Source organism: Ranitomeya imitator, chromosome 6 (assembly GCF_032444005.1).
Source record: "Ranitomeya imitator isolate aRanImi1 chromosome 6, aRanImi1.pri, whole genome shotgun sequence".
NCBI lineage: Eukaryota > Metazoa > Chordata > Amphibia > Anura > Dendrobatidae > Ranitomeya > Ranitomeya imitator.
Window position 1 is genome coordinate 21,513,449 of NC_091287.1, and position 22,363 is coordinate 21,535,811.

General features: G+C 46.6%; 1 protein-coding gene across 3 annotated transcripts in view; it reads left to right on the forward strand.

Moving 5' to 3' along the window:
- Nucleotides 1–3,287: 3,287 nt before the first annotated feature.
- DGKB (diacylglycerol kinase beta) overlaps nt 3,288–22,363 on the forward strand; it is a 790,513-nt gene continuing 771,437 nt past the window's right edge. Inside the window, exon 1 of one of the 3 annotated variants that reach the window (XM_069729311.1) lies at nt 3,288–3,815. The gene's annotated coding sequence lies outside the window, so the exon portion shown is untranslated. The remainder of the gene's footprint in view (nt 3,816–22,363) is intronic. The other 2 variants (XM_069729309.1, XM_069729312.1) reach the window with 2 other exon arrangements.

The following is a 22,363-nucleotide window of genomic DNA, read 5'->3' on the forward strand; positions in this document are numbered from 1 at the left end:
GTGTGAGGAGGGGCCATGTATGAGGAGATGCCGTGTATGAGGAGGGGCCATGTGTGAGGAGATGCCATGTATGAGGAGATGCCATGTATGAGGAGATGCCATGTATGAGGAGGGGCCATGTATGAGGAGATGCCGTGTATGAGGAGGGGCCATGCGTGAGGAGATGCCATGTATGAGGAGATGCCATGTATGAGGAGATGCCGTGTATGAGGAGGGGTCATGTATGAGGAGATGCCATGTATGAGGAGGGGCCATGTATGAGGAGATGCCATGTATGAGGAGATGCCATGTATGAGGAGGGGCCATGTATGAGGAGATGCCATGTATGAGGAGATGCCATGTATGAGGAGGGGCCATGTATGAGGAGATGCCATGTATGAGGAGGGGCCATGTATGAGGAGGGGTCATGTATGAGGAGGGGCCATGTATGAGGAGGGGCCATGTATGAGGAGGGGCCATGTATGAGGAGATGCCGTGTATGAGGAGGGGCAATGTATGAGGAGGGGCCATGTATGAGGAGATGCCATGTATGAGGAGATGCTATGTGTGAGGAGATGCCATGTATGAGGAGATGCCATGTATGAGGAGGGGCCATGTATGAGGAGATGCCATGTATGAGGAGATGCTATGTGTGAGGAGATGCCATGTATGAGGAGATGCCATGTATGAGGAGGGGCCATGTATGAGGAGATGCCATGTATGAGGAGATGCCGTGTATGAGGAGGGGTCATGTATGAGGAGATGCCATGTATGAGGAGGGGCCATGTATGAGGAGATGCCATGTATGAGGAGATGCCATGTATGAGGAGGGGCCATGTATGAGGAGATGCCATGTATGAGGAGATGCCATGTATGAGGAGGGGCCATGTATGAGGAGATGCCATGTATGAGGAGGGGCAATGTATGAGGAGGGGTCATGTATGAGGAGGGGCCATGTATGAGGAGGGGCCATGTATGAGGAGGGGCCATGTATGAGGAGATGCCGTGTATGAGGAGGGGCCATGTATGAGGAGATGCCATGTATGAGGAGATGCTATGTGTGAGGAGATGCCATGTATGAGGAGATGCCATGTATGAGGAGGGGCCATGTATGAGGAGATGCCATGTATGAGGAGATGCTATGTGTGAGGAGATGCCATGTATGAGGAGATGCCATGTATGAGGAGGGGCCATGTATGAGGAGATGCCATGTATGAGGAGATGCCATGTGTGAGGAGATACCGTGTATGAGGAGATGCCATGTGTGAGGAGATGCCGTGTATGAGGAGATGCCATGTATGAGGAGATGCCATGTATGAGGAGATGCCATGTATGAGGAGATGCCATGTATGAGGAGGGGCCATGTATGAGGAGATGCCATGTATGAGGAGATGCCATGTATGAGGAGATGCCATGTATGAGGAGGGGCCATGTATGAGGAGATGCCATGTATGAGGAGGGGCCATGTATGAGGAGATGCCATGTATGAGGAGGGGCCATGTATGAGGAGGGGCCATGTATGAGGAGATGCCATGTGTGAGGAGATGCCGTGTATGAGGAGATGCCATGTGTGAGGAGATGCCATGTATGAGGAGATGCCATGTATGAGGAGATGCCATGTATGAGGAGGGGCCATGTATGAGGAGATGCCATGTATGAGGAGGGGCCATGTATGAGGAGATGCCATGTATGAGGAGATGCCGTGTATGAGGAGGGGCCATGTATGAGGAGGGGTCATGTATGAGGAGGGGCCATGTATGAGGAGGGGCCATGTATGAGGAGATGCTATGTGTGAGATGCCATGTCTGAGGAGATGCCATTTGTGAGGTTGGTGCCTATACGCGCACGTCTTGTATACAATAAGCTAACTCTTTTGGTTACATGTGTATAAAGAAAGCAACTCTCACCTATTCAGTCTTGATAGGATTTCTTTTATCTGCTCTGAAAAGTGCAGGCACAGATAGGTCTCTCTCACTGCCTCTCCTTGTGAAAATTGCTGGCACAGGTAGTACTGCTTCCCTGACTCTAACTGTAAAGTAAAACTGTAGAATTAACATTCTGGTTGGATACACCTTGGATAGTGGTTGGATACCAGTTGTAAATGTACACAGCACTCATATTCCCTCAAATTTACCTTTTAAGTAGCGGTTGCAGTAGTCTTGTAGTACTGAATTTCCTGGCACCTTGGAGCATTAGCCATGATGCCTCCATATATATAATAGGGTGTGCTGTCCCGTCACGGTAGAGTGATTTCTACTCAGCATTGACGGAAGCGAAGCAAATTGCTAAAACCTGTGCTCTGCAGCCCAGTCCTGAAAGAACCAGAACTGCGTATGCTCGGCTTCTGCTCCATTCATTGCCTATGGAACTGTACAGCTATTTTTCATCAGTCCCATAGTCAATGAATGGAGCAAAGGTCAATCATGCACACCTCCGCTGCAGAGCCCCGTTTTCAGGATTACTGGGGTCTCCAGCAGATACACCCCATACACCCAATCAGATATTATCTATCATAATGATAGGCGATAACTTTTTTTTAGTTTTGGAATAGGGTGTGGTCGAGTGATTTCTCCTCAGCATTGACGGAAGCAAAGCAAATTGCTAAAACCTGTGCTCTGCAGCCCAGTCCTGAAAGAACCAGAACTGCATATGCTCGGCCTCTGCTCTATTCATTGCCTATGGAACTGTACAGCTATTTTTTATCAGTCTCATAGACAATGAATGGAGCGAAGGTCAATCATGCACACCTCCGCTGCAGAGCCCCGTTCTCAGGATTACTGGGGTCCCAGCAGATACACCCCATAACTTTTTTTTTGGTGATGGAATAACCCTTTAACAATACTGATCTTCTGATATGGGCCAAAGACTCCAGAACCTGGGTGCAACCGCTGTCCCCAAAGACTTGTGCACGTCCTCATACTTTAGCGCGTCCCCCCCTAAACGTGTCGTTAAGTGTGCGATGAACACTAAACTCCATCATTTCATTAACCAGAGGCTGCGCTATCACAAATGTCACATTTTATTTTTCCTTCTTGCTCTCTAAGGGACGAGCAGCTGGGACATAACGCTAAGCTGTCCCCGGGATGTGCGCTGATTACATAACCACAAGAGCCCGGGTGGTGATAGGCTCCGATCCCCTGTGATCCACCATCATCACTGCAACATATTATAGAAAAAAAAAAGAGCAACAATGTAACAAAACGATACAATAAATAAACAAAACAAAAAAAGTCCTTGTCGGTGTCAGTCATCTCCACCACAGGGGAATCCCTGGGGGGCTTAGGGGGATTGTACAGTACAGAGCCTGTGACATCACTGGAGCTGAGAAAGACTGCAGGATCTGAGGGAGGGATGGGGATGGAGGAGTTGGGGGGAGAGAGCTTCCTCCTCCTCATCCTCCTCCTCCTCCTTCCCCTCCTGGACCACCGGTTTATAGAGAAAACAGAGACATGCTAGAGAGAGAAGAGAGAGAAGAGGAGGCAGAGAGAGGAGGAGGATGGGGGGACATAAACAAGAAAATCAATGGTAAATGAATCCTGCATTAAATCCACTAGATGGAGCCTGGCGACATTCTGCTGGATCACATTAGTGCAACAAGGTAGGAAAGGGATCAGATCAGCTGAACTGTGCAATTAGCAAAAAAAAAAGGAATAAGCAAGAGGGGGAAAGAAAAACCTCTGTCCCCCTGCAGCAAGCCCCCAGCTGCTGCCTGACATCCCCTCCATGCAAGTGGTCATCTGAGGAGGGGGCTAGAAGAAGAGCCGCCGCAGCAGCAGCAGCAGCATCCTAGGAGCCCCAGGGCTGGTGGTGTGTGGAGCCCTCAATGGCAGCATCAGGTAAGTGTGCAGTCCCTGGTTGGCTGGAGGTGCTGGTGGTGGGGGGGTGCCCTGAGTTACCGGTAGACGTGGACTGATGGAGCGTCCCCCCCGCCATACCCATTGGATTCCTTGTGCCTGTTGTTTGCAGCTGGAGAGATCTGCAGGTCAGGTAGGTGGCAGAGTATGGGCGCAGGGTGGGCATCTGGGCGTGTAAAGGGTTAATGCGGCACGAAAATGAAGTATCCGTCAATCAAGATAACGATATCCGTGGAAGTTGTCGGCAGGTGCAGGTCGGAGTCTGCGGACGGGGGGGATTTGGTGTCCCCTCTGTTCCAGAATCGTACTTTTTTTTTTTTTATAGGGATCTTTATGATTCCGCAGGATGGAGCGCGACTTTTCGCCGCGGCGGATCACGACACAAACACGGGCTGTGCTATCTGTATCCGGGCAAATGTGGTGTCATTCAGTAAAAAATGGCAGGAATTCTAGCTGTCAGTCAGAAAAATGGGAAGAAGGGTCAGTAACCGGCTGCCATCTTTATTGTGCTAGAATAGTGTTGGCTGCAGATGTAGCAGAGGTGAAATTGCCCAAAGGGGCAATATGACGAATTCGACTCTGATCCGTCTTACAAATCAAGCTGTGTTGCATTTTACAAACTTAGCTCTGCACACGACAAACATAACTCTGTACATGACAAACACAGCTCTGCACACGACAAACATAGCCCTGCACACGACAAACATAGCTCTGCACACGACAAACATAGCTCTGCACACGACAAACATAGCTCTGCACACGATAAACATAGCCCTGCACATTACAAACATAGCTCTGCACATAGCAAACATAACTGTGTACAGGAAAAGTATAACCCTACACATGACAAACATAGCTCTGCACACGCCAAACATAGCTCTGCACATGACAAACATAGCCCTGCACATTACAAACATAGCTCTGCACATAGCAAACATAACTGTGCACAGGACAAGAATAACCCTACACATGACAAACATAGCTCTGCACACGACAAACATAGCCCTGCACATTACAGACATAACTCTGCAAAGGACAAACATAGCTCTCCACATGACAAACATAGCTCTGCACATTACAAAACATAAATCTGTACATGACAAACACAGCTCTGCATAAGACAAACATAGCCCTGCACATTACAGACATAACTCTGCAAAGGACAAACATAGCCCTGCACATTACAAACAGAACTGTGCACAGAACAAGTATCACCCTACACATATCAAACATAGCTCTGCACATGACAACCATAGCTCTGCACATTTCAAACATAGCCCTGCACATGACACATATCTGTGCACATGACAAAAATATCTTTGCATATGACAAACATAGCTCTGCACACAACAAACAGCTCTGCACAGGACAAACAGCTCTGCACACAACAAACATAGCCCTGCGCATCACAAATATAGCTGTGTACACGACAAACATAGCTCTGAGCACAACAATTGTAGCTCTACACATGACAAACATAGCTCTGCACAGGACAAATATAGCTCTGTACATGACAAACATAGCTTTGCACAGGACAATTGTAGCTCTGTACATGACAAACATAGCTTTGCAAATGACAAACATAGCTCTGCAATGACAGCCAAAGCTCTGCAACAAAAAAACCATCTCTGACCCAAACTTTTCCCTGCCCCATGATACATTTTACTTTCCTACCCATGACGTACCTACGGTACTTTGCTCTTCTTTATTTCACAAAGTCAGATCTGCTAAATCTGTCTGGACTGCACCTGACAAACACACTTCTTCCACATTGGGCAAACAGAGTTTTGCTACATCCGATACATTTAGCCCTACAGCATCTAAGAAACACAATTCAGCTACATCTGCCCTAAACTGGTGCAAAAAGCCTCAAAGCCTAGCTTTGCTAAATCTAACAAACACAGCTCTGCTGCATCTGACATACACAAAGATCACAAACTCTCGCTGCATCTGTAACAGACAGTTCTACCACTGTGCACCTCACTAGCTTAGTTCTGGCAGGTCTAACAAACTCAGCTCTGCTATATGTGACACTTTCAGCTTTACAACATCTATAGATCCAGCCTTAAATCTTTGACAAACTTTTTATTGCTACATATGACAAACCTTGCTCTGCTATCATTCTCAATCTAAGGTCTGTAAAATCTAACAAACTTAGGCTACTTTCACACTAGCGTCAGAATCTCCCTGTCGCAATGCGTCGGGGAGAGATTCTGACGCTAGCGTTTAACGTACTGCACAACGGGTGCAGCGGATGCATTTCTCCGGCGCATCCGCTGCCCCATTGTGAGGTGCGGGGAGGTGGGGGCGGAGTTCCGGCCGCACATGCGCGGTCGGAAAAAGCGGTCCATCAGGAGCAAAAAACGTTACATGTAGCGTTTTTTGCTCCCGACGGTCCGCAATAGCACTACGCATCCGTCCCTCGACGGATGCAACGTGTGGCAATCCGTCACAAATGCGTCGTCAATACAAGTCTATGGGGAAAAAACGCATCCTGCAAGCACTTTTGCAGGATGCGTTTTTTCTGCAAAACGACACATTGTGACGGATTGCAGAAAACGCTAGTGTGAAAGTAGCCTTAACAAACTTATCTCTGCTGTGTCTGACAGACCCAGCTACAGGTGCTTCTCACAAAATTAGAATATTATCAAAAAGTTAATTTATTTCAGTTCTTCAATACAAAAAGTGAATCTCCTATATTCTATAAAGTCATTACAGAGTGATCTATTTCACGTGTTTATTTCTGTTAATGTTGATGATTATGGCTTACAGCCAATGAAAACCCAAAAGTCATTATCTCAGAAAGTTAGAATTAACAAAAAACAACTGTAAAGGCTCCTAAGTGTTTATAAAGGTCCTTAGTCTGTGTCAGTAGCTCCACAATCATGGGGAAGACTGCTGACCTGACAGATGTCCAGAAGGCGTCACTGACACACTCCACAAGGAGGGGAAGCCACAAAAGGTCATTGCAAAAGAAGCCGGCTGTTCACAGAGCGCTGTATCCAAGAATATTAATGGAAAGTGGAGTGGAAGGAAAAAGTGTGGTAGAGAAAGGTGCACAAGCAACCGGGATAACCGCAACCTGGAAAGGATTAAGAAAAGGCCATTCAGTAATGTGGGGGAGATTCACAAGGAGTGGACTGCTGCTGGAGTCATTGCTTTACCACACACAGACGTCTCCAGGACATGGGCTACAAGTGTCACATTTCTTGTGTCAGCCACTCATGACTAGTGTTGAGCATTCCGATACCGCAAGTATCGGGTATCGGCCAATATTTGCGGTATCGGAATTCCGATACCGAGTTCTGATATTTTTGTGATATCGGGAATCGGTATCGGGATTAAGATTCATGTGTAAAATAAAGAATAAAAATAAAAAATATTGATATACTTACCCTCGGACGCGCCCTGGTTGTCACCGCTGCAACCGCCATGCTTCCCTTTCTAAGAATGAGCGCGTTAAGGACTTTCGATGACGTCGCGGCTTGTGATTGGTCGCTGAACGGTCATGTGACCGCTCATGCAACCAATCACAAGCCGCGACATCACCGAAGGTCCTTAACGCGCTCATTCTTAGAAAGGGAAGCATGGCGATTGCAGCGGTGACAACCAGGGCGCGTCCGAGGGTAAGTATATCAATATTTTTTTTTTTTATTCTTTATTTTACACATGAATATGGCTCCCAGGGCCTGAAGGAGAGTTTCCTCTCCTTCAGACCCTGGGAACCATAGAGGATACCTTCCGATATTTGTGTCCCATTGACTTGTATTGGTATCGGATATCGGTATCGGCGATATCCGATATTTTTCGGATATCGGCCGATACCATCCGATACCGATACTTTCAAATATCGGACGGTATCGCTCAACACTACTCATGACCAATAGACAACGCCAGAAGGCTCTTACCTGGGCCAAGGAGAAAAAGAACTGGACTTTTGTCATGGGTCCAAGGTGTTGTGTTCAGATGAAAGTGAATGTTGCATTTCATTTGGAAATCAAGGTCCCAGAGTCTGGAGGAAGAGTGGAGGCCACAATCCAAGCTGCTGGAGGTCTGGTGTGAAGTCTCAACAATCAGCGATGGTTTGGGAGCCATGTCATCTGCTGGTGTAGGTCCACTGTGCTTTATCAAGATCAAAGTCAGCGCAGCCGTCTACCAGGACATTTTAGAGCACTTCATGCTTCCCTCTGTCGACAAACTTTATGGAGATGGGAATGTCATTCTCCAGCAGGACTTGGCCCCTGTCCACGCCGCCAAAAGTACCAATACCTGGTGTAAAAACAACAGTATCACTGGGCTTGATTGTCAGCAAACTCTCCTGACCTTAACCCCATAGAGAATCTATGGAGTATTTTCAAGAGGAAGATGAGACACCAGACCCAACAATGCAGATGAGCTGAAGGCTGCTATCAAAGCAACCTGGGCTTCCATAACCCCTCAGCAGTGCCGCAGGCTGATCACCTCCATGCCACACCGCATTGATGCAGGAATTGATGTAAAATGAGCCGCGACCAAGTATCGAGTGCATTTACTGAACATACATTTCAGTAGGGAACATTTCGGATTTTAAAAGCTGGTGATATAAAGTATTCTAATTTACTGAGATAATGACTTTGGGGTTTTCATTGGCTGTAAGCCATAATCATCAACATTAACAGAAAAAAAACACATGAAATAGATCACTCTGTGTGTAATGACTCTATAGAATATAGGAGATTCACTTTTTGTATTGAAGAACTAATATCTAATCTAACCAAATCTGCCTCGCTGAGCTCTGCTACATCTAACCTACTTATCTCCCTCGCAAATCTCACAAGCTTTGATTTTCTAACTATCTATGACACATTAAGCTCAACTACAGAAAATAAATAAGTTAATAGTTTTATAACTGATAAAAACCTGTTGGAAATTAGTAATCGAAGCTGCAACTGCTGGAGTATCTCTGTCAGAAGTGACTACAGATCTAGTAGGGCTGAATTTGTCATAAAGTCCTTTTACAGCTTCATCAATCAGGCATCCAGGTAACACATAGAGAGATGTAGTAAGACGACCGACCGTCAGTCCTGTGGAATTGTAAAACATACACTTATTGCTATAGGATGGACTCAATGACAAACTCAGCTCTGCTACATCAGCAAGTGAATGTTAAAGAGACATGTTGACCTGAAAATATTTTCCTGGACCAAGTCCTAAGATATATTGTTTTATTTCACATATTCACCTCTTTTATCTTGGAGATTCAGCAGAGCTGAGTTTGCCATTTGCCACAACTCATAAGTGGAACTGCAGAGAAACCTTCAGCATTACCTTACCTATTGAGAAGCAAGCCAGCTTGTATCCTCTGGTGGAAAGATGTAGGAATTAGTATTGGAGTCAACTGAATGTGAAATATAATAATGTACAACCCCCTTGATGTGTATGTGCACATTATTATAATGCTTTACAATATGACATTTTCCTGATACAAAGTTCCTAATTCCTTTCACAATTCTGGGTACCATCAGCCACCACTAGGGGGAGCTCACTGCATGCTCTGTTATTATTGAAGGTAATATATAACCAGTATCTTGTGAGATCCCTCTAGTGGTGGCTGCAGGAAGCTCCCCCTGGTGATAAGATTCTGCCTGTATCCACTCCTAAAAAGAGCTCTCTGTATACAGAGATACATGATAAGATCCTGTCTGCAGTCACCACTAGGGGGAGCTCCCTGTATACAGAGATACGTGATAAGAGCCTGTCTGCAGCCACCACTAGGGGGAGCTCCCTGTATACAGAGATACATGATAAGATCCTGTCTCCAGTCACCACTAGGGGGAGCTCCCTGTATACAGAGATACATGATAAGATCCTTTCTGCAGCCACCACTAGGGGGAGCTCCCTGTATACAGAGATACATGATAAGATCCTGTCTGCAGCCAACACTAGGGGGAGCTCCCTGTATACAGAGATACATGATAAGATCCTGTCTGCAGTCACCACTAGGGGGAGCTCCCTGTATACAGAGATACATGATAACATCCTGTCTGCAGCCAACACTAGGGGGAGCTCCCTGTATACAGAGATACATGATAAGATCCTGTCAGCCTGCAGCCTCCACTAGGGGGAGCTCCCTGTATATAGAGATACATGATAAGATCCTGTCTGCAGTCACCACTAGGGGGAGCTCCCTGTATACAGAGATAAATGATAAGATCCTGTCTGCAGCCAACACTAGGGGGAGCTCCCTGTATACAGAGATACATGATAAGATCCTGTCTGCAGTCACCACTAGGGGGAGCTCCCTGTATACAGAGATACATGATAAGATCCTGTCTGCAGCCACCACTAGGGGGAGCTCCCTGTACACAGAGATACGTGATAAGATCCTGTCTCCAGCCAACACTAGGGGGAGCTCCCTGTATACAGAGATACGTGATAAGATCCTGTCTGCAGTCACCACTAGGGGGAGCTCCCTGTATACAGAGATACATGATAAGATCCTCTCTCCAGTCACCACTAGGGGGAGCTCCCTGTATACAGAGATACATGATAAGATCCTTTCTGCAGCCACCACTAGGGGGAGCTCCCTGTATACAGAGATACATGATAAGATCCTGTCTGCAGCCAACACTAGGGGGAGCTCCCTGTATACAGAGATACATGATAAGATCCTGTCAGCCTGCAGCCTCCACTAGGGGGAGCTCCCTGTATATAGAGATACATGATAAGATCCTGTCTGCAGTCACCACTAGGGGGAGCTCCCTGTATACAGAGATAAATGATAAGATCCTGTCTGCAGCCAACACTAGGGGGAGCTCCCTGTATACAGAGATACATGATAAGATCCTGTCTGCAGTCACCACTAGGGGGAGCTCCCTGTATACAGAGATACATGATAAGATCCTGTCTGCAGCCACCACTAGGGGGAGCTCCCTGTACACAGAGATACGTGATAAGATCCTGTCTCCAGCCAACACTAGGGGGAGCTCCCTGTATACAGAGATACGTGATAAGATCCTGTCTGCAGTCACCACTAGGGGGAGCTCCCTGTATACAGAGATACATGATAAGATCCTCTCTCCAGTCACCACTAGGGGGAGCTCCCTGTATACAGAGATACATGATAAGATCCTTTCTGCAGCCACCACTAGGGGGAGCTCCCTGTATACAGAGATACATGATAAGATCCTGCCTGCAGCCACCACTAGGGGGAGCTCCCTGTATACAGAGATACATGATGAGATCCTGTCTGCAGCCACCACTAGGGGGAGCTCCCTGTATACAGAGATACATGATAAGATCCTGTCTGCAGCCACCACTAGGGGGAGCTACCTGTATACAGAGATACATGATAAGATTCTGTCTGCAGCCACCACTAGGGGGAGCTCCCTGTATACAGAGATACATGATAAGATCATGTCTGCAGTCACCACTAGGGGGAGCTACCTGTATACAGAGATACATGATAAGATTCTGTCTGCAGCCACCACTAGGGGGAGCTCCCTGTATACAGAGATACATGATAAGATCATGTCTGCAGTCACCACTAGGGGGAGCTACCTGTATACAGAGATACATGATAAGATTCTGTCTGCAGCCACCACTAGGGGGAGCTCCCTGTATACAGAGATACATGATAAGATCATGTCTGCAGTCACCACTAGGGGGAGCTACCTGTATACAGAGATACATGATAAGATTCTGTCTGCAGCCACCACTAGGGGGAGCTCCCTGTATACAGAGATACATGATAAGATCATGTCTGCAGTCACCACTAGGGGGAGCTACCTGTATACAGAGATACATGATAAGATCCTGTCTGCAGTCACCACTAGGGGGAGCTCCCTGTATACAGAGATACATGATAACATCCTGTCTGCAGCCACCACTAGGGGGAGCTCCCTGTATACAGAGATACATGATAAGATCCTGTCTGCAGTCACCACTAGGGGGAGCTCCCTGTATACAGAGATACATGATAAGATTCTGTCTGCAGCCACCACTAGGGGGAGCTCCCTGTATACAGAGATACATGATAAGATCATGTCTGCAGTCACCACTAGGGGGAGCTCCCTGTATACAGAGATACATGATAAGATCCTGTCTGCAGTCACCACTAGGGGGAGCTCCCTGTATACAGAGATACATGATAAGATCCTTTCTGCAGCCACCACTAGGGGGAGCTCCCTGTATACAGAGATACATGATAAGATCCTGCCTGCAGCCACCACTAGGGGGAGCTCCCTGTATACAGAGATACATGATAAGATCCTGTCTGCAGCCACCACTAGGGGGAGCTCCCTGTATACAGAGATACATGATAAGATTCTGTCTGCAGCCACCACTAGGGGGAGCTCCCTGTATACAGAGATACATGATAAGATTCTGTCTGCAGCCACCACTAGGGGGAGCTCCCTGTATACAGAGATACGTGATAAGATCCTGTCTGCAGTCACCACTAGGGGGAGCTCCCTGTATACAGAGATACATGATAAGATCCTGTCTCCAGTCACCACTAGGGGGAGCTCCCTGTATACAGAGATACATGATAAGATCCTTTCTGCAGCCACCACTAGGGGGAGCTCCCTGTATACAGAGATACATGATAAGATCCTGCCTGCAGCCACCACTAGGGGGAGCTCCCTGTATACAGAGATACATGATGAGATCCTGTCTGCAGCCACCACTAGGGGGAGCTCCCTGTATACAGAGATACATGATAAGATCATGTCTGCAGTCACCACTAGGGGGAGCTCCCTGTATACAGAGATACATGATAACATCCTGTCTGCAGCCACCACTAGGGGGAGCTCCCTGTATACAGAGATACATGATAAGATCCTGTCTGCAGTCACCACTAGGGGGAGCTCCCTGTATACAGAGATACGTGATAAGATTCTGTCTGCAGCCACCACTAGGGGGAGCTCCCTGTATACAGAGATACATGATAAGATCATGTCTGCAGTCACCACTAGGGGGAGCTCCCTGTATACAGAGATACATGATAAGATCCTGTCTGCAGCCACCACTAGGGGGAGCTCCCTGTATACAGAGATACATGATAAGATTCTGTCTGCAGCCACCACTAGGGGGAGCTCCCTGCATACAGAGATACATGATAAGATTCTGTCTGCAGCCACCACTAGGGGGAGCTCCCTGTATACAGAGATACATGATAAGATTCTGTCTGCAGCCACCACTAGGGGGAGCTCCCTGTATACAGAGATACATGATAAGATTCTGTCTGCAGCCACCACTAGGTGGAGCTCCGTGTATACAGAGATACATGATAAGATCCTGTCTGCAGCCACCACTAGGGGGAGCTCCCTGTATACAGAGATACATGATAAGATCCTGTCTGCAGTCACCACTAGTGGGAGCTCCCTGTATACAGAGATACATGATAAGATTCTGTCTGCAGCCACCACTAGGGGGAGTTCCCTGTATACAGAGATACATAATAAGATCCTGTCTGCAGTCACCACTAGGGGGAGCTCCCTGTATACAGAGATACATAATAATTTCCTGTCTGCAGCCACCGCTAGGGGGAGCTCCCTGTATACAGAGATACATGATAAGATCCTGCCTGCACCCACCACTAGGGGGAGCTCCCTGTATACGGAGATACATGATAAGATCCTGTCTGCACCCACCACTAGGGGGAGCTCCCTGTATACAGAGAAACATGATAACATTCTGTCTGCAGTCACCACTAGGGGGAGCTCCCTGTATACAGAGATACATGATAAGATCCTGTCTGTAGTCACCACTAGAGGGAGCTCCCTGTATACAGAGATACATTATAAGATCCTGTCTGTAGTCACCACTAGGGGGAGCTCCCTGTATACAGAGATACATGATAAGATTCTGTCTGCAGTCACCACTAGGGGGAGCTCCCTGTATACAGAGATACATGATAAGATCATGTCTGCAGTCACCACTAGGGGGAGCTCCCTGTATACAGAGATACATGATAAGATCCTGTCTGCAGCCACCACTAGGAGGAGCTCCCTGTATAAAGAGATACATGATAAGATTCTGTCTGTAGTCACCACTAGGGGGAGCTCCCTGTATACAGAGATACATAAGATCCTGTCTGCACCCACCACTAGGGGGAGCTCCCTGTATACAGAGATACATGATAAGATCCTGTCTGTAGTCACCACTAGAGGGAGCTCCCTGTTTACAGAGATACATGATAAGATCCTGTCTGTAGTCACCACTAGAGGGAGCTCCCTGTGTACAGAGATACATGATAAGATCCTGTCTGTAGTCACCACTAGAGGGAGCTCCCTGTTTACAGAGATACATGATAAGATCCTGTCTGCAGCCACCACTAGGGGGAGCTCCCTGTATACAGAGATACATGATAAGATCCTGTCTGCAGCCACCACTAGGGGGAGCTCCCTGTATACAGAGATACATGATAAGATCCTGTCTGTAGTCACCACTAGAGGGAGCTCCCTGTTTACAGAGATACATGATAAGATTCTGTCTGTAGTCACCACTAGGGGGAGTTCCCTGTATACAGAGATACATGATAAGATTCTGTCTGCAGTCACCACTAGGGGGAGCTCCCTGTATACAGAGATACATGATAACATCCTGTCTGCAGCCACCACTAGGGGGAGCTCCCTGTATACAGAGATACATGATAAGATCCTGTCTGCAGCCACCACTAGGGGGAGCTCCCTGTATACAGAGATACATGATAAGATCCTGTCTGCAGCCACCACTAGGGGGAGCTCCCTGTATACAGAGATACATGATAAGATCCTGTCTGTAGTCACCACTAGAGGGAGCTGCCTCCATAAGGATTTTTACAGCTAGCGACCACAGTAGGTGTATAAATCTAGAGTTGCTCTGTCTATTGCTTTAGTTGTAGTTGAATACCCAGAACTCATTGTCAGATCTGTAACTTATAATATTAAGTTTTATATGGGTTAAATTCTAGCTTTAAAGATTTGTTTTCACATAAAAATTCTTGGTGAGGTGTAGCAAATCTGAATATTATGTTACTAGCTATTGAACCTGTTCTATGCCCGTATGGCGAGCATGTATATTGGTATATGGTCTCCATCCTGGTATCTGCTGCTCCATCCTGCACCCCCATTCTGACATGTGCTGCACCCATCCTGCGCCCCCATCCTGTCATGTGCTGCACCCATCCTGCATCCCCATCCTGTCATTTGCTGCTCCCATTCTGCACCCCCATCTTGTCATGTGCTGCACCCATCCTGCACCCCCATCCTGTCATGTGCTGCACCCATCCTGCGTCCCCATCCTGTCATGTGCTGCTCCCATCCTGCACCCCCATCCTGTCATGTGCTGAAACCATCCTGCGCCCCCATCCTGTCATGTGCTGCTCCCATCCTGCACCCCCATCTTGTCATGAGCTGCACCCATCCTGCATCCCCATCCTGTCATGTGCTGCTCCCATCCTGCACCCCCATTCTGACATGTGCTGCTCCCATCCTGCACCCCCATTCTGACGTGCTGCTCCATCCTGCGTCCCCATCCTGCCATGTGTTGCACCCATCTTGCGCCCCCATTCTGTCATGTGCTGCTCCCATCCTGCACCCCCATTCTGACGTGCTGCTCCATCCTGCGTCCCCATCCTGTCATGTGCTGCTCCCATCCTGCACCCCCATTCTGTCATGTGCTGCTCCCATCCTGCGCCCCCATTGTGACATGTGCTGCACCCATCCTGCGTCCCCATCCTGTCATGTGCTGCTTCATCCTGCGCCCCCATTCTGTCATGTGCTGCTCCCATCCTGCGCCCCCATTGTGACATGTGCTGCACCCATCCTGCGTCCCCATCCTGTCATGTGCTGCTTCATCCTGCGCCCCCATTCTGTCATGTGCTGCTCCCATCCATATGCCCCATACGCTGCTCCATTATGGTTGATGGCCCCCATAAAATGCTCCATAGTATATGCCCCGTACACTGCTCCATTATGGTTTATGGCCCCCATAAGATGCTCCATAGTATATGCCCCGTATGCTGCTGCGATATATAAAAAGAAAATACCATACTCACCTATCGTCGCTGGACGCCGAGTGCTGGGGGGCCTGAGCAGGCGGGGACACCGGCGCGCTATGGGGGTCAGGTGCCGGTATCGCCACTAGCTCAGGCCCCCGACACTTGCTATATTCACCTGTCCCCCGTTCCACCGCTGGGCGCCGCCATCTTCCGGGTCCTCTGGCTGTGACTGTTCAGTCAGAGGGCGGCGCGCATTAAGCGCGTCATCGCGCCCTCTGAACTGTGAACGTCACAGGCAGAGGACCCGAAAGATGGAGCGGCGCCCAGCGGTGGAACGGGACAGACAGGTGAATATAGCTTATACTTACCCTCCTGGCGCGTCCCTGCCTCTCCCAGGAGATCGCGGTATGCGTAAACACTGAACGCACACCGCGATCTCCTGGGAGCGTCACTCTGTGAGGGCCAGACTGCGCCGGCGCTTGCGCAGTCTATAAAGGCTTCGGACAGAGTGACGCTCCCAGCCTTATATTATAGATGACAATTACTTATAGATTCAACCTAAATTTGTAAGGCAATACATAGAACCATTTTGCTTATGTGCATATATACAAACTCTCTATCATCTCTCTATCTATCTGTCTATTTATCTATTATCTATCTATTATCTATTATCTATCTATTATCTATCTATCTATCTATCTATCTATCTATCTATCTATCTATCTATCTATCTATCATCTATCTATCTATCTATCTATCTATCTATCTATCTATCTATCTATTATCTATCTATTATCTATCTATCTATTATATTATATATCTATCTATTATCTATCTATCTATCTATTATCTATCTATTATCTGTCTATCTCTTATCTATCTACTATCTATTATTACATGTTCTGTGGGGGATGGATCCCATATTTCCTGACATATCACCGATCTCCTCATTTCTATGTTTTGTATGGATATAAATATTCCCACTTCGGGTCTGGCACACATTTTGCCGACATACGGCCTTTTCCGGTTAATTACTGACTCGTGAAGCTGGACAGTTAAATGCCTCGAGCTGAATAATTAGTGACAGTTTCACATTTTGTGCTTGTTATTGAGTGAAAAGACAATCTCCATCTCATGTTGTCACATTGGCTCCAGTGCTGATGTGAGCAGAGCTGGCTTCTGCCACTATACAGATTAGCCTCAGCTGCAGCTTCATACCCCTCCTCCCCCATCCTCACCTTGTTATGGGAAAACTGAGTTTCTACTGATGGTTAATATAACCTGAGCTGCATATACTGGGTGCAGGATGGGTGCAGGATGGGTGCAGACAAGGGGCAGACATGAAGAACAGGGACCAGAAGTGATGGGAAAATGCAGGAGTGTTTTACTGTGAAGAGACACAGTTCTGCAGCAAATACAGCAGAAATATGTGTGTGGTTTTTTTTGCCATTTTCTTGCATGCTGTCAATGCAGCACCACATTCCTGTGCAAATGGGAGAGCTGGGGGCACTAAAAGGGCCCCATTGTCTCCAGGGGCCCCATCAGCAGAGCTAGCTTTCCCTATGATACAGATGGGATCATTTTACCAATTTGCAATCTTTATTATGGATTCCAATTGCGCACCATGCAAATTCAATACTTTCCCGATGTAGCGAATCTCTCGACAGGCTGCAATTCCTATTGTAGCCACTGGGTGGTCATATAGAAACACATAGAGCGTAAACCGCACCCGACAGAGATAAAACACAAATTCATGGCATCGATGATCTTCCCAGCAGAATCCACATCTTCCAGCATCCTCGCTTTGCTTCACTTTTACAACATCGGTGCATTCATCCAATGATTTTGCCATCAATCCTACTGAAACCAGTAATTCCATAATCACCGCTATCAATACTCTAAGCTATGTAAAGAACAACTGAGCATTAAGCAGCACTTAGCTTACAAGTGGGATTATTTTATAGTCATAAAAATAATAATAATCATTATTTATATTATTTATATAGCGCCTACATATTCCGCAGCGCTTTACAGTTAAAGATAAATGAGTTAAAAACACATATAAAGTTTCGCCTATTGGCTCCTTCTTGGGGCAAGCTCTTGGAAGAAGGAAGAAGCCGACAGGCGAAACCCAGGGTTAGTTAGAAGCCATTGCTTGTGTGACATACATTTTACTCGTTATTAACTCATTTCAGAAGCAAAGGAAGCAAATGAGGAGTTATAGCGGTAAACCAAACTCTTGGTGCATCGGAACCTCCTCATTTGCATTTGAATCCAACGTGATTTTCTCAGGTCGTGTATCAGTAAGGCTAGGTTCACATTTGCGTTAGGCAGAGCTGTGGAGGGCTGCGCACTTCCTCTGCTAAGCCCCGCCCACTGCCGCACCTCTTCCATTTAGCTCCGCCTACATCTGCATGCATCCTGCGTACCTATCTTTAACATGTTGCATTCAACGCAGTTCGGCGCAGCGTGAAAACGACGCATGCGGACACATCCACATATATCCGCATGGCCTGCGTACCCAATGTTAAAGATAGGTACGCAGGACGCATGCATGTGTAGGTGGAGCTAAATGAAAGAGGTGTGGCAGTGGGTGGGGCTTAACGGAGGAAGTACGAGGAAGTGCGCAGCCCTCCACAGCTCTGCCCAACGCAAGTGTGAAACCAGTCTAACCTGTACAGTGCTAGTATGATTTTTCTAAGGGCCAAGTCCCCTAAATCTCTGCATAGCCTAGTTAAAATGTATTTTGGGGATGATGGACTCCCTCTAAAAACTTTTTTTTTTACGTCACTCTTCTTTTTTGTCCTGTGTTTTTTTTTTTTGCAGTTTTCTGTGCCAAATGGGTCACAGGGATTCAGAAATTATGTGCATAATAAAAAATGCTCTGCAGTTTTTTATTTCTCCTTTTTGCATCTTTTTAAAGCATAAAGTCGTGGGATCTGTTAAAATGTCAAACACAATCTTTGCGGTAAAAATTTCTGCCGTACAGAAAAAAAAATCACTCCAGGGGTAAATGGAGTACATTTGACGAAAAATTTGGTGAATTTTTATAAATTTACAAATAATGAAGTGTCTGGAGACATCTGCATTACAAAAAACCCACCCACATTGTCAAGCAGAGGAAAAAGGCAAATAAGTAGAAGTAGGATTTTTCTGAACGTGTTATAGACAGCCCGACTCCGGGGTCCAGATAGGAAAAGTGGGGTTTGTATAGATCCAATATTGATGGGATATAGATTTTCAGTGTCATAGGGACAGACGTGACACGTTCACTCTCATCACTCTAGGGCCACTAGAATCCCTCCAATTGAATAAAGGTCTGATAGATGTTGCTATACCTGTCATATTTTATCTCTATGTAATGGTAAAATCTTGATCAAAAATATGACAGCATTGTCTAATGCCCGGGACCTTCAGAAGCAAAGATATCTTGTAAGTTGGGCATCTCATAAAATTCTGGAAACTGAGAACATCCCACAAACAAGACCCACATGAAGTCATCAAGGGGGCGCAACTTATAAGCTAATTAAAAGCAGAAACTGGGCTTGGATCAGCTGTCAGTACTTGGAAGACACAGTTCACTGTAGGTTCTGCCCATTTTTCAATCGGACCACTTCCCTCCGCTATGCTCTGAGCCATATCTGTGACAACATCAGTGTTAGTAGATTTATTTAGTTATTCCTTTTTACTTTTTTATTTATATTATGTAATTGTATATATTTTATTGCTTTGTTCCCATTTTGTATCATCTTGTATATTTTTTATAAACAGTGCCTATCTTTCTGGATTAAATACAAAATGTAATAGTTCTGTTCCTCTTGCTCTGTAAACCGCACCCCCGACACCATACTGTACCTGTAACGGGTGTCCAATTGGCCTGGATAAACAATTGGTGGTGGCAGCGAGTACTTTCTTTGGTTATTGTATAGTAGGCAATTAATTGAAACAGTAGCATGGATTTCCTTGATAAAATCTGTGTTCGGGGTCTGTGCCCAAGCAGTAGGTGTTCGGTACGGACCCCAAACTTTATTGTTCGGGTTCACCAACAACCAACTACACATCAATGTTGAACTCAACTTTTTTGTTCATAAATAATCTGAAAGACGCTTAAAACTCAATAAGATCTTGCTGACTGATTTTCAGTTAATTCACTTGACATCGAATTCAACACAGAAACTACTGCAGACAAATGGTACAAAATTTTGAATGAAACTCAGTTTAAAGAAGCCCTAAAAATGGCCCCAAAGGTGTTCGCATCCCTTAAATAATCAGCAAAAGTAAGCTATTGATCAGCAAATTTACATCCGTTTGTCCCCAGATTGGCCATAAGACTTATCCATCAGCCTCTACGCACACTCATGCAGCATCTCTTCCAGTGCCACCAAGAAGACCAGAGTAGAGAAATACATGCAACACTGGAGCGCGGCTGGGTACGTTTATCAACCCTCCCAACTCTCACCAGACCTTCCTGTAGGGCATTGACATATGTGACTGCGTCCACATCCCCCCACCACCCGCAGTGACCTCGGGTGACCACACAGGTGATGTCTTCTTTCTGGCGGACTCAGCGTTGTGGCTCTTGGCGCTGTGATTACAATGTGTGACAGGACTCATAAACACACATGTTCTTTCCAATGTGTTACAGCGCTGCAAACATCCAAATATTTGTCCCTGCCAAGAGGTGGTACTTGGGATCCTCGGCCCGTGCTCACATTGATTGTTTTCCACTGGAGAAGTGGAGAGCGTTCACAGTGGTGACATGAAGCAGAGACACTTGAGATATTTCTGCGCACATTTGAGGATAGCCTGCAGGTTGATGAGAATGCCGATAGCAGATATGTATTTATGTTGGATTTCGCAGCTGCCCAGTAACCTCTGAGAAGCACGTAATATTTGCTCTTAGTTACTATTTAGTATAAACCAGTGCAGGCACTTTTATAAGTCGACACCGCTGGTGCTACTTCATTGAAACCTGTGGATGTTACTGGGATAACGCAGTGGAGTTGACCGGCGAGCACCATATGGTCAATTGTGTTTTTCAAAAATGCAAAAACAGTAGTAAGTGTTGACTCCTGGGATTGACACTGATGGAAAAGACGTGATACCAAAGTCAGGGCAAGCATCTGTTTACATGGACCGACCGGCGGCACTAAACGACTTCCGATCGGTAAACATTTACCGCCGACAATTATGCTTTTTTGCTCCTGGTCAATTGTGTTTTTCAAAAATGCAAAAACAGTAGAAATTGTTGACTCCTGGGATTGACACTGGTGGAAAAGACGTGATACCAAAGTCAGGGCAAGCATCTGTTTACATGGACCGACCGGTGGCACTAAACGACTTCCGATCGGTAAACATTTACCGCCGACAATTATGCTTTTTTTGCTCCGGAGAAAGTTAATTTTACCCGATGAACTTGTGTTTTGCTCACTCATCAGGTGATTGACAGCCTGTTCTTAAGGATTCTCGTTCACAATAATCTTTCAGTGCAAGTGCAGCTTGTCTCTCTTATTATTTAGCTAGGATCATTACTGTGCTATATGTATCCTCTAAAAATCCCCTGCACTAAAATCTACAGCATCACCTAGTATGCCCAATCTGCGACTGGGGTGCAAAAGTCATTGGAGATCCATGACTCGTTCATCTTGATGAAAGTTAGGTGATCTACACTTTCAGGGGACAGCCGGATGCGTTTATCCATTAGGACACCACTAGTAGCGCTGAAGACACGTTCTGAGAGAACGCCGACTGCCAGGCATAACAAAACCTCCAAGGCGTGTGAGGCGAGCTCAGGCCACTCTTCCGTTTTTGAACAACAAAATGTAAAAGGGTCCAAACCCTCCCCCCCCCCCAAATAGTTGAACGGAATAGTGATGCTGATAACAGCATTGTCAGTGCTAACCATCTCAGTAGCCATTTCAAAAACTGTGCAGAAGGGTGCAGAGGTCCTTCACCTGTTCCCACTCCACAAGCATGATTTGCACCATGTCCAAACTGCGTTGTCCCAGGCTATTCAAAAGGACATACTTCACCAGGGATTGTCTCTGCTGCCACAGCCACTGCATCGGGTGCAGAGTGGAATTCCACCGTGTCGGAACATTACTAATTAAATTGTTAACCGGTAAGCCAAAAGACCTCTGTAGCAATGCAAGTCGACTTGTAGGGTGCGATCGTCGGAAGTGAGCACACAGCGACCGTGCTTTCTGCAGCAATGCATCCCGGCTGGGATGGTGATGGAGAAATTGTTGTACCACCAGGTAGAGGATGTGAACCATGCAAGGCACATGTGTGAAGTTGCCATGGAGTAGGGCCACCATCAGGTTTACACCATTATCGCACACAGCCTTTCCTGGCTCCAGATTTAGTGGAGACAGCCATTGCTCTAGCTTAGCCTGGATACCTGTCCACAACTCTTGAGCTGTGTGTGACTGTGATCTCCAAAGCAGATAAACACTGCCTGATTGCCGTGAACTATGGCTGCAGATTCTATCTGCACTGTAGGAATGTGTGTCTGATTTAAGGTACCGTCACACTAAGCGAAGCTGCAGCGATACCGACAACGATGTCG